We start from the raw sequence: 10868 nt of genomic DNA on the forward strand, positions 1-10868 counted from the left end.
CCGGGGCTTGGAGACAGCTCATCCAGTTGAAGGTGTCCCTGCTCATGGCAGGGGGGTTGCACTAGATGGCCTTTAATGGTCCCTTCCAACCCAAACCATTCCATGATTCTAAACAGAGCCTGTTTTTACTGGGAGGGGACCAAGTCTGTACTGGAAGGGTTTAATGAAATCCAGTTTGAAATGGCAGTGCCCAGTCGTACTGGGAGGGGATGAGAGGATCCAGTTTATACTGGGAGCGTGCTCAGCCTGTACTTGGAGGGGTTAAAGAGGACTAGTTTGTAGTGGGAGGGGCCAAGTTTGTACTGGCAGGGGTTAAAGCAACCCAGTTTGTACTGTGATAGAGCCCAGACTGTAGTGGGAAGGGGCCACGGGCTCCAGTTTGGACTGGGAGGGTGGCCCAGTGTACCCTGGGAGGGTCTAAAGGCATAAAGTTTGTACTGGGACAGGACCCAGTCTGTTTGTACTGAGACGAGGCCCAGACTCTGCTGGGATTGGCTCAGAGGATCCCATTTCTACGTGGAGAGGGCCCAGTCTGTACTGGGAGGAAAGTGGGGGATCCAGTCTGTACTGAGATGAGGCCCAGTCTGTACAGGGCAGTGTTAAAGCGATCCATTTTGTACTGGTACACAGAGCAGTCTGCACTGGGAGCTGGGCTGGGATCCACTTTGGACTAGGAAGAGGCTCTTTCTCCGCTGGGAGGAATTAAAGGGATTCTCTTCATACTGGGACAAGGCCCCTTCTGTACTGGGAGGGAATCAGGGCATGCAGTTTGGACTGGGACAGGGCCCAGTCTGTCCTGACATAAGTTAGAGGATCCAGATTGTATTAGAGGTGGCCAGTTGGTAGTGGGTGGGGACCGGGGAGTCCATTTTGGACTCGGCATTGGCCCAGTCTGTACTGGGAGGGGTTAAAGGGATCCAGTTTCTATTTGGACGGAGCCCAGTCTTTACTGTCAGGTGTTTAAGGGATCCAGTTTATAAAGGGACAGAACACAGTCTGTACTTGGAGGGGTAAAATGGAGTAATCTCTATTTGTTGACAGTCAGTTCTGTACTGGGAGGGGAGCACGGGATCCAGTTTGTACCAGGAGGGGACCCAGTCTGTACTGGGAGGGGCCCACAGCATCTAGTTCGTACTGCCACGGGGACCAGTCGGTAGTGGGAGGGGTTAAGGGATTTGGAGTGTACTGGGAAGGGTGCAGTGTATACCAGGAGGGTTTAAAGGGATAAAATTTCTAGTGGAATGGGGCCCAGGGGTTACAGGGAGGGGGCCATGGGATCCAGTTTGTACTGGCACCTGACCCAGTTTCTGTGTGGAGGGGGTGAGGTGGTGGAGTTTGTACTGGGACAGGAACTAGTTTTTACTAAGAGGGGATCGAGTGATCCAGTTTGTACTAGGAGAGGGCCCCATCTGTTCTGGCAGAGGTTGAGGGGATCCACTTCATACTGGGTCAGGGCCCAGTCTCTGCTGGGAGGGGTTGAGGAGATCCACTTTCTAGTGGGACAGGGACCAGTCTGTCATGGGAGGGGTTAAAGGGGTGCAGTTTATACTGTGAGAAGGCTCAGTCTGTACAGGATTGGGGATCCAGTTTGTACAGAGACAAGGCCCAGTCTTCTTGGGCTTGGTTCAAAGGGCCCCATTTTGGACTTGAAAGGGCCCAGTCTGTGCTGGGAGGTTGCCAGGAGATGCAGTTTGTACTTGGATGGTGCCCAGTCTGCATTCTGAGGGGATCAGGGGATCCCCCTGCTACTGGGATTCGGCCCAGTCTATACTGGGACACGTTAAAATAACCCACTTTGTACTGGACAGGACCCTGTCTGTACTGGGAGGTGTTAAATAAAGGCCGACAAGGCAGATGTCATGGTGGGAGTCTGTTATAGACCACCCAACCAGGATGAAGAGACAGATGAAATATTCTAGAAGCAGCTGGGACAAGTGTCACGATAGTCAGCCCTTGTCCTCGTGGGGGACTTCAACTTACTGGATGTCTGCTGGAAATGCAATACAGTGGAGAGGAAGCAGCCCAGGAGGTTCCTGGAGTGTGTTGAGGATAACTTCCTGACACATCTGGGGAGGGAGCAAAGGAGGGAAGCACCCCACTGGGCCTGTTGTTTGCCAGCAGAGAAGGGCTTGTGGGGGATGTGAGGATTGGAGGCCGTCTTGGGCATAGTGATCATGAAATGACAGAATTTTCAATTCTTGGAGAAGTCAGGAGGGGGGTCAGCAGAACTGCCACCTGGGACTTCCGGAGGGCGGGCTTTGGCCTGTTTAGGGGTCTGGTTAACAGAGTCCCTTGGGAGGAAGTCCTGAAGGGCAAAGGAGTCCAGGAAGGCTGGACATTCATCAAGAAGGAACTTGTAAAGGCACGGGAGCAGGCTGTCACCATGTGCCGAAAGACGAGCCATCAGGGAAGAAGACCTGGCTGAACAGAGAGCTTTGGCTGGAACTGAGGGGAAAAAAGGGGTTTATGACAGTTGGAAGAAGTGGCAGGCAACTCGGTTGGACTGCAAGGATGTCATGAGGTTATGCAGGGAGAAAAGTAGAAGGGCTAAAACACAACTAGAAATTAATCTGGCCATGCCATAAAAGACAATGAAAAATGTTTCGTAAATACACCATCAACACCAGGAGGGCCAAGAAGAATCTCCATCCTTTATTGGATGTGGAGGGAAAGACGGTGTCCAGGCATGAGGAAAAGGCTTACGAACTTAATGCCTTCTTTGCCTCAGTCTTTAAGAGTAAGACCAGTTGCTCTCTGGGTACCCAGCCCCCTGAGCTGGAAGACAGGGTTGGGGAGCAGAATGAAGCCCCCACAATCCAAGGGGAAATGGTGAGGAACCTGCTACATCACTTAGAAATACACAAGTCTATGGCGCCGCATGAGATCCACCCAAGGGTACTGAGGGAACTGGCGGGAGTGCTCAGCAAGCCACTTTCCATCATCTATCAGCATTCCTGGCTAACTGGGGTGGTCCCAGTTGACTGGAAGATAACAAACGCGGCGCCCATCTACAAGAAGGACCAGAAGGAGGACCTGGGGAATTACAGGCCTATCAGTCCGACCTCGGTGCTGGGAAAGGTTACAGAGGAGATCATCCTGAGTTCCATCATGCAGCACATACAGGACAACCAGGCGATCAGACCCAGCCAGCATGAGTTTATGAAAGGCAAGTCCTGCCTGAGAAACCTGACCTCCTTCTATGACAAGGTGACCGGCTTAGTGGATGAGGAAAAGGCTCTGGATGTTGTTTACCTGCGCTTCATTAAAGCCTTTGACACTTTTTCCCACAGCATCCTCCTGGAGAAACTGGCTGCTCATGGCTTGGACAGGTGTACACTCTGCTGGGTAAAACACTGGCTGGACGGCCGGGACCAAAGAGTGGTGCTGAATGGAGTTCAATGCATTTGGCGGCCGGTCACAAGTGATGTTCCCCGGGGCTCAGTACTGGGACCGGTTCTCTTTAATATCTTTATCAACGATCTAGACAAGGGGGTGGAGTGCCCCCTCAGTAAGTTCGCAGATGATACCAATTAAGGTGGGAGTGTTAATCTGCCTGAGTGTCGGAAGGCTCTGCAGAGGGATCTGGACAAGCTGGATCCATGGGTCCCAAATAGTGCGGGGTTCAACAAGGCCAAGAGCCAGGTCCTGCCCTTGGGTCACAACAACCTCACGCAGCGCTACATGCTTGGGGCAGAGTGGCTGGAAAGATGCCCAGCAGAAAAGGACCTGGGGATGTTGGTGGCTGAATATGAGCTGGCAGTGTGCCCAGGTGGCCATGAAGGCCCACAGCATCCGGGCTTGTACCAGTAAGAGTGTGGTGAGCAGGACTAGGAAAGTGATCGTCCCCATGTACTCAGTACTGGTGAGGCTCCATCTCAAATACTGTGTTCAGTTTTGGGCCCCTCACTACAAGAAGGACATTGAGGTGTTGGAGCGTGTCCAGAGAAAGGCAATGAAGCTGGTGAGGGGTCTGGAGGACAAGTCTTGTGGGAAGCGGCTGAGGGAACTGGGGTTGTTTAGCCTGGATAAGAGGAGGCTGAGGGGAGACTTTCTCGCTCTCTCCGGTTCCCTGAAAAGACGTTGTAGCGAGGTGGGGGTTGGTCTCTTCTCCCAAGTAATGAGAGAGAGGATTTGAGGAAATAGCCTCAAGTTTCTCCAGGGGAGATTTACATTGCGTATTAGGAAAAATTTCTTCAGCTAAAGGGCTTTCGAGCACTGGAACAGGCGGCCCAGGGAAGTGGTTGAGTCACTATCACTGGAGGTATTTAATGGATGTGTAGATGTGGCACACAGGGACATGGTTTAGTGGTGGACTCGGCAGTGTTAGGTTTACAGTTGGGCTCTATGATCCTAAAGGTCTTTTGCAATTCGAAATGATTCTATGATTCTTTTGGGACTCTGGATTTTGTTTAGTCCTTGCCCCTTTTTGGGAGGCCAGGAGGTGTCACAGAATTTTCTTACACTCAGCCTCGCTCACCCTCACACCCCACGGCCCCCAGGAAGAGCCCTGAGCCACCAGTGAGGGGCAGGACCTGCCTTCCCAGGGCCTGGGGGTCAGGGGTTGGCCTTTCTGCTGCATCAAACCAAGCCAAGGGGTTCCTCAGCATTACAGCCACCTGCACAGTGCCTTTGCCTACCTGCAGCCACAGCCTCCAGTTATCTCCTCTAACGAGTCCCTGGGGAGGCTTTGGCAGTAACGACCCTCAGTGGGGCCAATCAAGGCTTCAAGGTACTTTGCTTCTGACTTGGACTTCTGGAGCACTTTGTTCAATCTTCTCTCAGTGCCTGAGGCTCATGGACTCAGCACCAAATACACCGTGGGGCTCATTAAAAGACAGAAAGCCCTAACAAGGTGTTCATCGTTCTTGTAATTTTCTTCAAATCTTCAAGACTTGTACAGCCAATTAGAGAGGTTTCAGAGTGTAGTTAAGGAGGAGATTTCAAAGCGCACCTAAGAAAAATGTCTTTTTTATTTTAAAGGATATACTATATTACTCCTGATTATCACTTATGATTAGGATAGAAGCATTCCCTGATTGTTCTGGATACAGGGTGTCCCTTCAGGGGGTCTGGACAGGGAGGAGAAGCAGTCCCTGGAGGTCTGACACTGTAGGACAGCTTTGCTCCTCACCTCCCCACCCTCCCCATTTCTGACATTGGCCACCTGGGACTGGCACCCCTGGTCCTTGCATCAGACTTCTCCACTGAAGTCTGCAGCTGGATGTCACAGCTCCATTGCCCCATCTCCCACCTGCGCTCCTCAGAGCCCTGGCTGCACCCAGGCACAGGAGAACTTTTCCTGTTTGTAAGAAAAGAAAAGTAAAGCATAATCAGTTTTCCTAAACAATAACACACAGTCCGCAATCACAGGCTCAGGACAAGCTACCTCTAATGAGGCTGCCTTTCTACAAGGGAGTTCTTATGAGAAAGAGTTTAGGAAGGTAGATAGACAAGACAGATATAAACACAATTAAGGAGTTGGCTGAGGAGACAATTAGATTGTTGAAAGACAGGCAAGCTTTGAACTCCTTGAAAGTCAAAGCAGCAGCACAGGTGAGAGGTATCTGAGCGAAGAAAGAGTAAGGGGAGGAGAAAACTGGCGAAGAATGGAAAGGGCCTTTGCCCAGAGAGTCTGCATCTGCAAAGATGACTTTAGAAATGAACATTGTCTCAGGAGAAGGGTATACATCCGAAAGATTAGAGAAAGTACACACAGTGTGTAACAGGGAGAAGAGTGGTAATGAGGTTACAGAGGAAGATCAATATTTCTTTGGAATATCCCTTTTGAAAGGTCATGGGATTGCAGAGGTCTCTGGTGAAAGAGGACAAGCAAGTGTAGCACCTGTCTTTGAAAGAGTCCAAATGTGCAACCCAGGGAGCCACAGGCTGTACAAGCTCACTTTGGTGAGGAGTGTTGTGCCATCAGAGTCCTCCGTGGTGACATTTCTGGGCACCAGCAGCAGAAGAATGTGTCCAAGAACCATCAGCATGGATTTCATAGAATAGAATCACAGAATCATAGAATTGTTGAGGTTGGAAGGGACCTTTAAGATCATCAAATCCAACCATTAACCTACCCTGGCAGAACCACTTCTAAACCATGTCCCCAAGTACCACATCTACCCTTTCTTTAAACACCTCCAGGCATGGCAAATCCACCACCTCCCTGGGCAGCCTATTCCAATGCTTGATAACCCTTTCAGTGAAAAAAAAAAAAAATCCTAATATCCAATCTAAACCTTGCTGGCATAACTTGAACCCATTTCCTCTTGTCCTATCACTTGTCACCAGGGAGAAGAGGTCAGCTCCCACCTCTCTACAAGCTCCTTTCAGGGAACTGTAGAGAGCAACAAGGTATCCCTTCAGCCTCCTCTTCTCCAGGCTAAACAACCCCAGTTCCCTCAGCCGCTCCTCATAAGGCTTGTCCTCCATACCCCTCACCAGCTTCATTGCCTTTCTCTTGACACGCTCCAACACCTCAATGTCCTTCTTGTAGTGAGGGGCCCAAAACTGAACACAGTACTCGAGGTGGGTCCTCACCAGTGCTGAGTACAGAGGGATGATCACTGCCCCAGTCCTGCTCACCACACTATTTCTGATACAAATCAGGATGTCATTGGCCTTCTTGGCCACCTGGGCACAATGCTGGCTCATATTCAGGCAGCTGTCAACTAACAGCCCCAGGTTCTTCTCCCCCAGGCAGCTTTCCAACCCCTCTGCCCCAAGCTTGTAGTGTCCATGGGGTTGTTGTGACCCAAGGGCAGGACCCGGCACTTGGCCTTGTTGAACCTGAAACCTTGTTGAACCTAAAGCCTTGTTGAACCTGTTCTTATGGAAATAAGCACAAATGAAGAGTTTCCTAAAACCAGAATTCAACAGACTACTGAAAGTCAAATTTTAACTGCCTGAAGCTCAAAGCAGCAGTGGGATTGTTGAGAGGTGTCTGAATGATGAAAGAGGAAGGGGAAGGGGAATGTAGAGAGAAATCGCAAGTGCTTCTGTGCACGTGCATTGCTGGAAAGGTGCCTTCAGACATGGCCACTTCGTTTAGGAGAGGTGGAAATACGTGAAAGATGAGGGAGATTAAATTCAGAGGCTGAGAGAGAGTCCTGACAATGCAAAGAGAGGGAAAGGTCAGTAGCTCTCGTCTTTCTGTCAATGGACATCCTGAAAACTCCTCATTTACATCTCATGGGAGAACACCAAATGTTTATTAAAATTATTCTCTTGTTTTAGCTGATGAGGTCGTGCTCATACACATGTCAAAATGTCTCAGGCTTCCAGGCAGCGCTCCGCTGTCTGACCATCAGTACCCAGTGGTACCTCCAGAGGACCCTGTGTCTCCGAAGCACATGCCTGGGCCTGGCCACTGTCCCAGAGGAGCTGCTGGAGACCAGACTCCCTGGGAAGCTGCAGCTGGAGCCTGGGCAGAGGGTCCCAGGCACCTACACTGGCACTGCGCTCCCGTGTCCCTGCCACTGCATCCCACCCCAATTTTATGATCACTTGCCTTTGCAAACAAAGGCAGCACACAAAATCGCTGAGAAATCACTTATTAAAACAAGACAAAACAAAGCAAAGAGAATAACAACACCAAAAATGTTTGAAGTTTAGAGTTGCAAGAGGAAGTCAACCAAAGCACAAATACAGGCTGGGTGCAGAATGGATAGAGAGAAGCCCTGAGGAGAAGGACTTGGAGGTGTTGGTGGATGAGAAGCTCAACATGAGCCAGAAATGTGTGCCTGCAGCCCAGAAAGCCAAGCACATCCTGAGCTTCATTAAAAGCAGCATGGCCAGCAGGTCGAGGGAGGTGATTCTTCCCCTCTACTCTGCTCTTGTGAGACTCCACCTGGAGTACTGCATCCAGCTCTGGAGCCTCCAACAGAAAAAGGACATGGACCTGTTGGAGTGAGTCCAGAGGAGGCTCACAAAGATGATTAGAGGGCTGGAGCACCTCTCCTCTGAAGACAGGCTGAGAGAGTTGGGGTTGTTCAGCCTGTATAAGAAAAGGCTCCAAGGAGACCTTACTGTGGCCTTCCATTACCTAAAGGGGGCCTACAGGAGATCTGGGGAGGCACTGTTTTCAGGGAGTGTAGCGATAGGATGAGGGATAATGGTTTGAAACTGAAAGAGGGGAGACTGAGATTAGATATTAAGAACAAATTCATTACTCCAAGGGTGGTGAGACACTGGAACATGTTGCCCAGGGAAGTGGTGGATGCCCCATCCCTGGAGGTGTTCAAGGCCAGGCTGGATGGGGCTTTGAGCAACCTGGTCTAGTGGGAGGTGTCCCTGCCTATGGCAGTAGGGTTGGAAGTAGATGGTTTTTAAATTCCCCTCCAACCTAAACCATTCTATGATTCCATGAAATATAGAGATGACATAAGCTCTCTGAGAGATCTCCTCCAGTGCTTGACTATCTTGATGGGGAGAAAGATTTTCTTCATGTTTTTCAGCTGATGCCCATTGGCCTTCCTCCTCCCATCATGCACAACAAGGAAGAGCCTGGCAGCCTTTTAATGCAAGAAGATACGGGGCAAGTCATGAAAGAGGATGAAGAGATTTGTCAAGTGTTGGTGATGTTCCCCATTTGCAGGAGGGGAAACTGCATCAAGGAGGTTTGATTGTCCCCCTTCCCTTTCTTGGCCAGAAAGCCAAGGAGGGATAACATAGCAGACAGAGGAATTGGTAATGAGCCTGTCCAAGGCAGGTGAGATGAACCTCACTGGGATGGTGGGGGTTGTTCCTGGAGTCAGTCACACAAATGTCAGGGCTGTGAGGTGTCCCCACCTCATTTGGCCTCATGCACTCCTCGTACACCTCGTACACACCTCATACACACAGGGGTGTTTGGAGAAACGAGTCCTTCCCTTCCACAGGCAGAGGCAGAGCATTGCAGCAGTCGTAGTGTCTCCCTGGCCTCCTGTTGCCAGTCCCAGAGGCTGGCCGGCACCTCAGCCCTGTGGTGTGTCCTCCTGCTCTTCACTCATCTGAGATGCCCCAAATCATGAAGAATGAACAGGGGTACCTCAGTTCAAGGATGCACATTCCAGTGCTGCATTAAGGGGGTTTCCCAGGGGACCTTACTCTCCAGGTGAAGTGACCTCAAGACACCGTCTGTCCCACAGTCCTTCATGGCACCCCTAAGAACAGCTGATGGCGCTTGTGCTCACTTGGGTTCATCTTACCACCCGCACGCAATGTGTATGCTTCTGTCTCCTCTGTACAACGCAAACATGGTCTTCACACCTCGTCTTTCAATGTCCCTCTCTGGAGGGAAGAACAACCTCTCTGAGCTGGGTGAGAGGGCAGTCCTGGAAACGGTGCTTGTTAGTGGCTGCCCTGTGACGATTGCCCCGGGGCAGCTTCCCTGGGGTGTCCCATCAACAAAGGCAGAGACATCACCCTGCTCTGCTGCTCCTGTGTGTCCCTCCCAGGAGCCCGGGCTGTGTGAGGACACTGCTGTGTGCCCCTACCCTGCATGCTCACACACTTTAGCTGTACATTGGTGTTTCTTCCTCCCCAGCGTTTCCAAGCCCAGCCGTCCCAGCCCCTTCCCAGCAATCCCCACTCCTCTACCTTCTCCCCAGCCGAGCAGAGCAGCCCGGTCTGGTTGGGCCTTGTAGCAAGGAGGAAACGGAGGTAAGTGGCAGTGTCTCTTCTGCTGTCATGTCCTGGAGATCCCATCCCAGGAAGCGTGCAGCCCCCGTTACCAGTGGCGCTCCCCAGGAAAGCACAGAGTCCTGGACCCGGTGCTCCTCCGGCAGCTTCTGCTGTCCCAGCCGCAGGGCAACCTGGCCCAAGCTGGCACTCACAGCCAAGTGTTTCTCTTTCCATGTCTCCCCTGCACACACACCGTTCCCTGCTCTTCTCCCAGGACATCCCACCTGCCCACAGAGCCTTTTCCCAAGGTCAGCACGTCTGTGCTGGCTCAGCCAGTCATTGCTGCGCCCTGTCCCCATGGTCCCCACAGCCCTCGAGCTGGTGATGCTGCTCTGCAGAGCAAGTGGGCTGTGGTGCCCAGGACCAATGGGCTGATTCTGCTGGGCTGTGCTGGTCAGGCTGGGAGGCAGACCCAGCTGATGGTGGTCACTGCCACTGAGCACCTCCCACACAAGCTCTTAGGTGGCCATGGAAGGTGCTCAGAGGTACCCTGCCTTACTCCAGTGCTGTGAGATGTGTTTGGGTTCTGCGCTGGATCCAGTCTGTGAAAGTTCACTGAGGGTAAAATGAATCACTTGCCAGACTCCTTTCCCTGGGCCAGCTGTCTCCCTCGCGGCTGCAGAGCTCTCATTTGCAGGCTCATACACAGACTTGGTGTGTTGTCTGTGGGTGACACCACAATGGACAGGCTCGTGCTCAGTCGGCACCATTCACTGCTGACTCCCTGGCACACGCTGTCCCTGCAGATCCCTTGTGCTCTTCTGGCAGCTCCCAAGTCCCTCCAGAAAAACGCTGCTCTGCCATCAGCCCTATGAACTGCTGCAGAGCCCCAGGCAGGTTCGTTGGAGACCATTCACTGTCTGCATGGGCCCTGGCCACCAACAAGCAACACATGAACCAGCCCTAAGTCCCTAGAAGGCCATTCTGGGACCACAGTCTCATCGCACTGAGCCCACAGAGAACAAACAAAGCAACAAGGCTCTTTAGAGTCTATTCCTTGGGCATGTTCCTGAGAGCAACTTTGGAAGAAGACCGAAGCCTTCAAGCACTGTGCTGAGGACATCCCCTGTCATGATGGAGATGCCGTTATAGAGGTCAGCTGTGTCACAGAAGTGCTCATGGCCTGTCCCTGCCTGCAGTCACAGGACTACCACACAGCAGGACTGTGACCCCTGAGGCTTACACCTACACAAGGGCTCCAAAGG

Source organism: Vanellus vanellus (assembly GCF_965231255.1).
Source record: "Vanellus vanellus genome assembly, contig: HAP1_SCAFFOLD_896, whole genome shotgun sequence".
In the NCBI taxonomy this organism is placed as follows: domain Eukaryota; kingdom Metazoa; phylum Chordata; class Aves; order Charadriiformes; family Charadriidae; genus Vanellus; species Vanellus vanellus.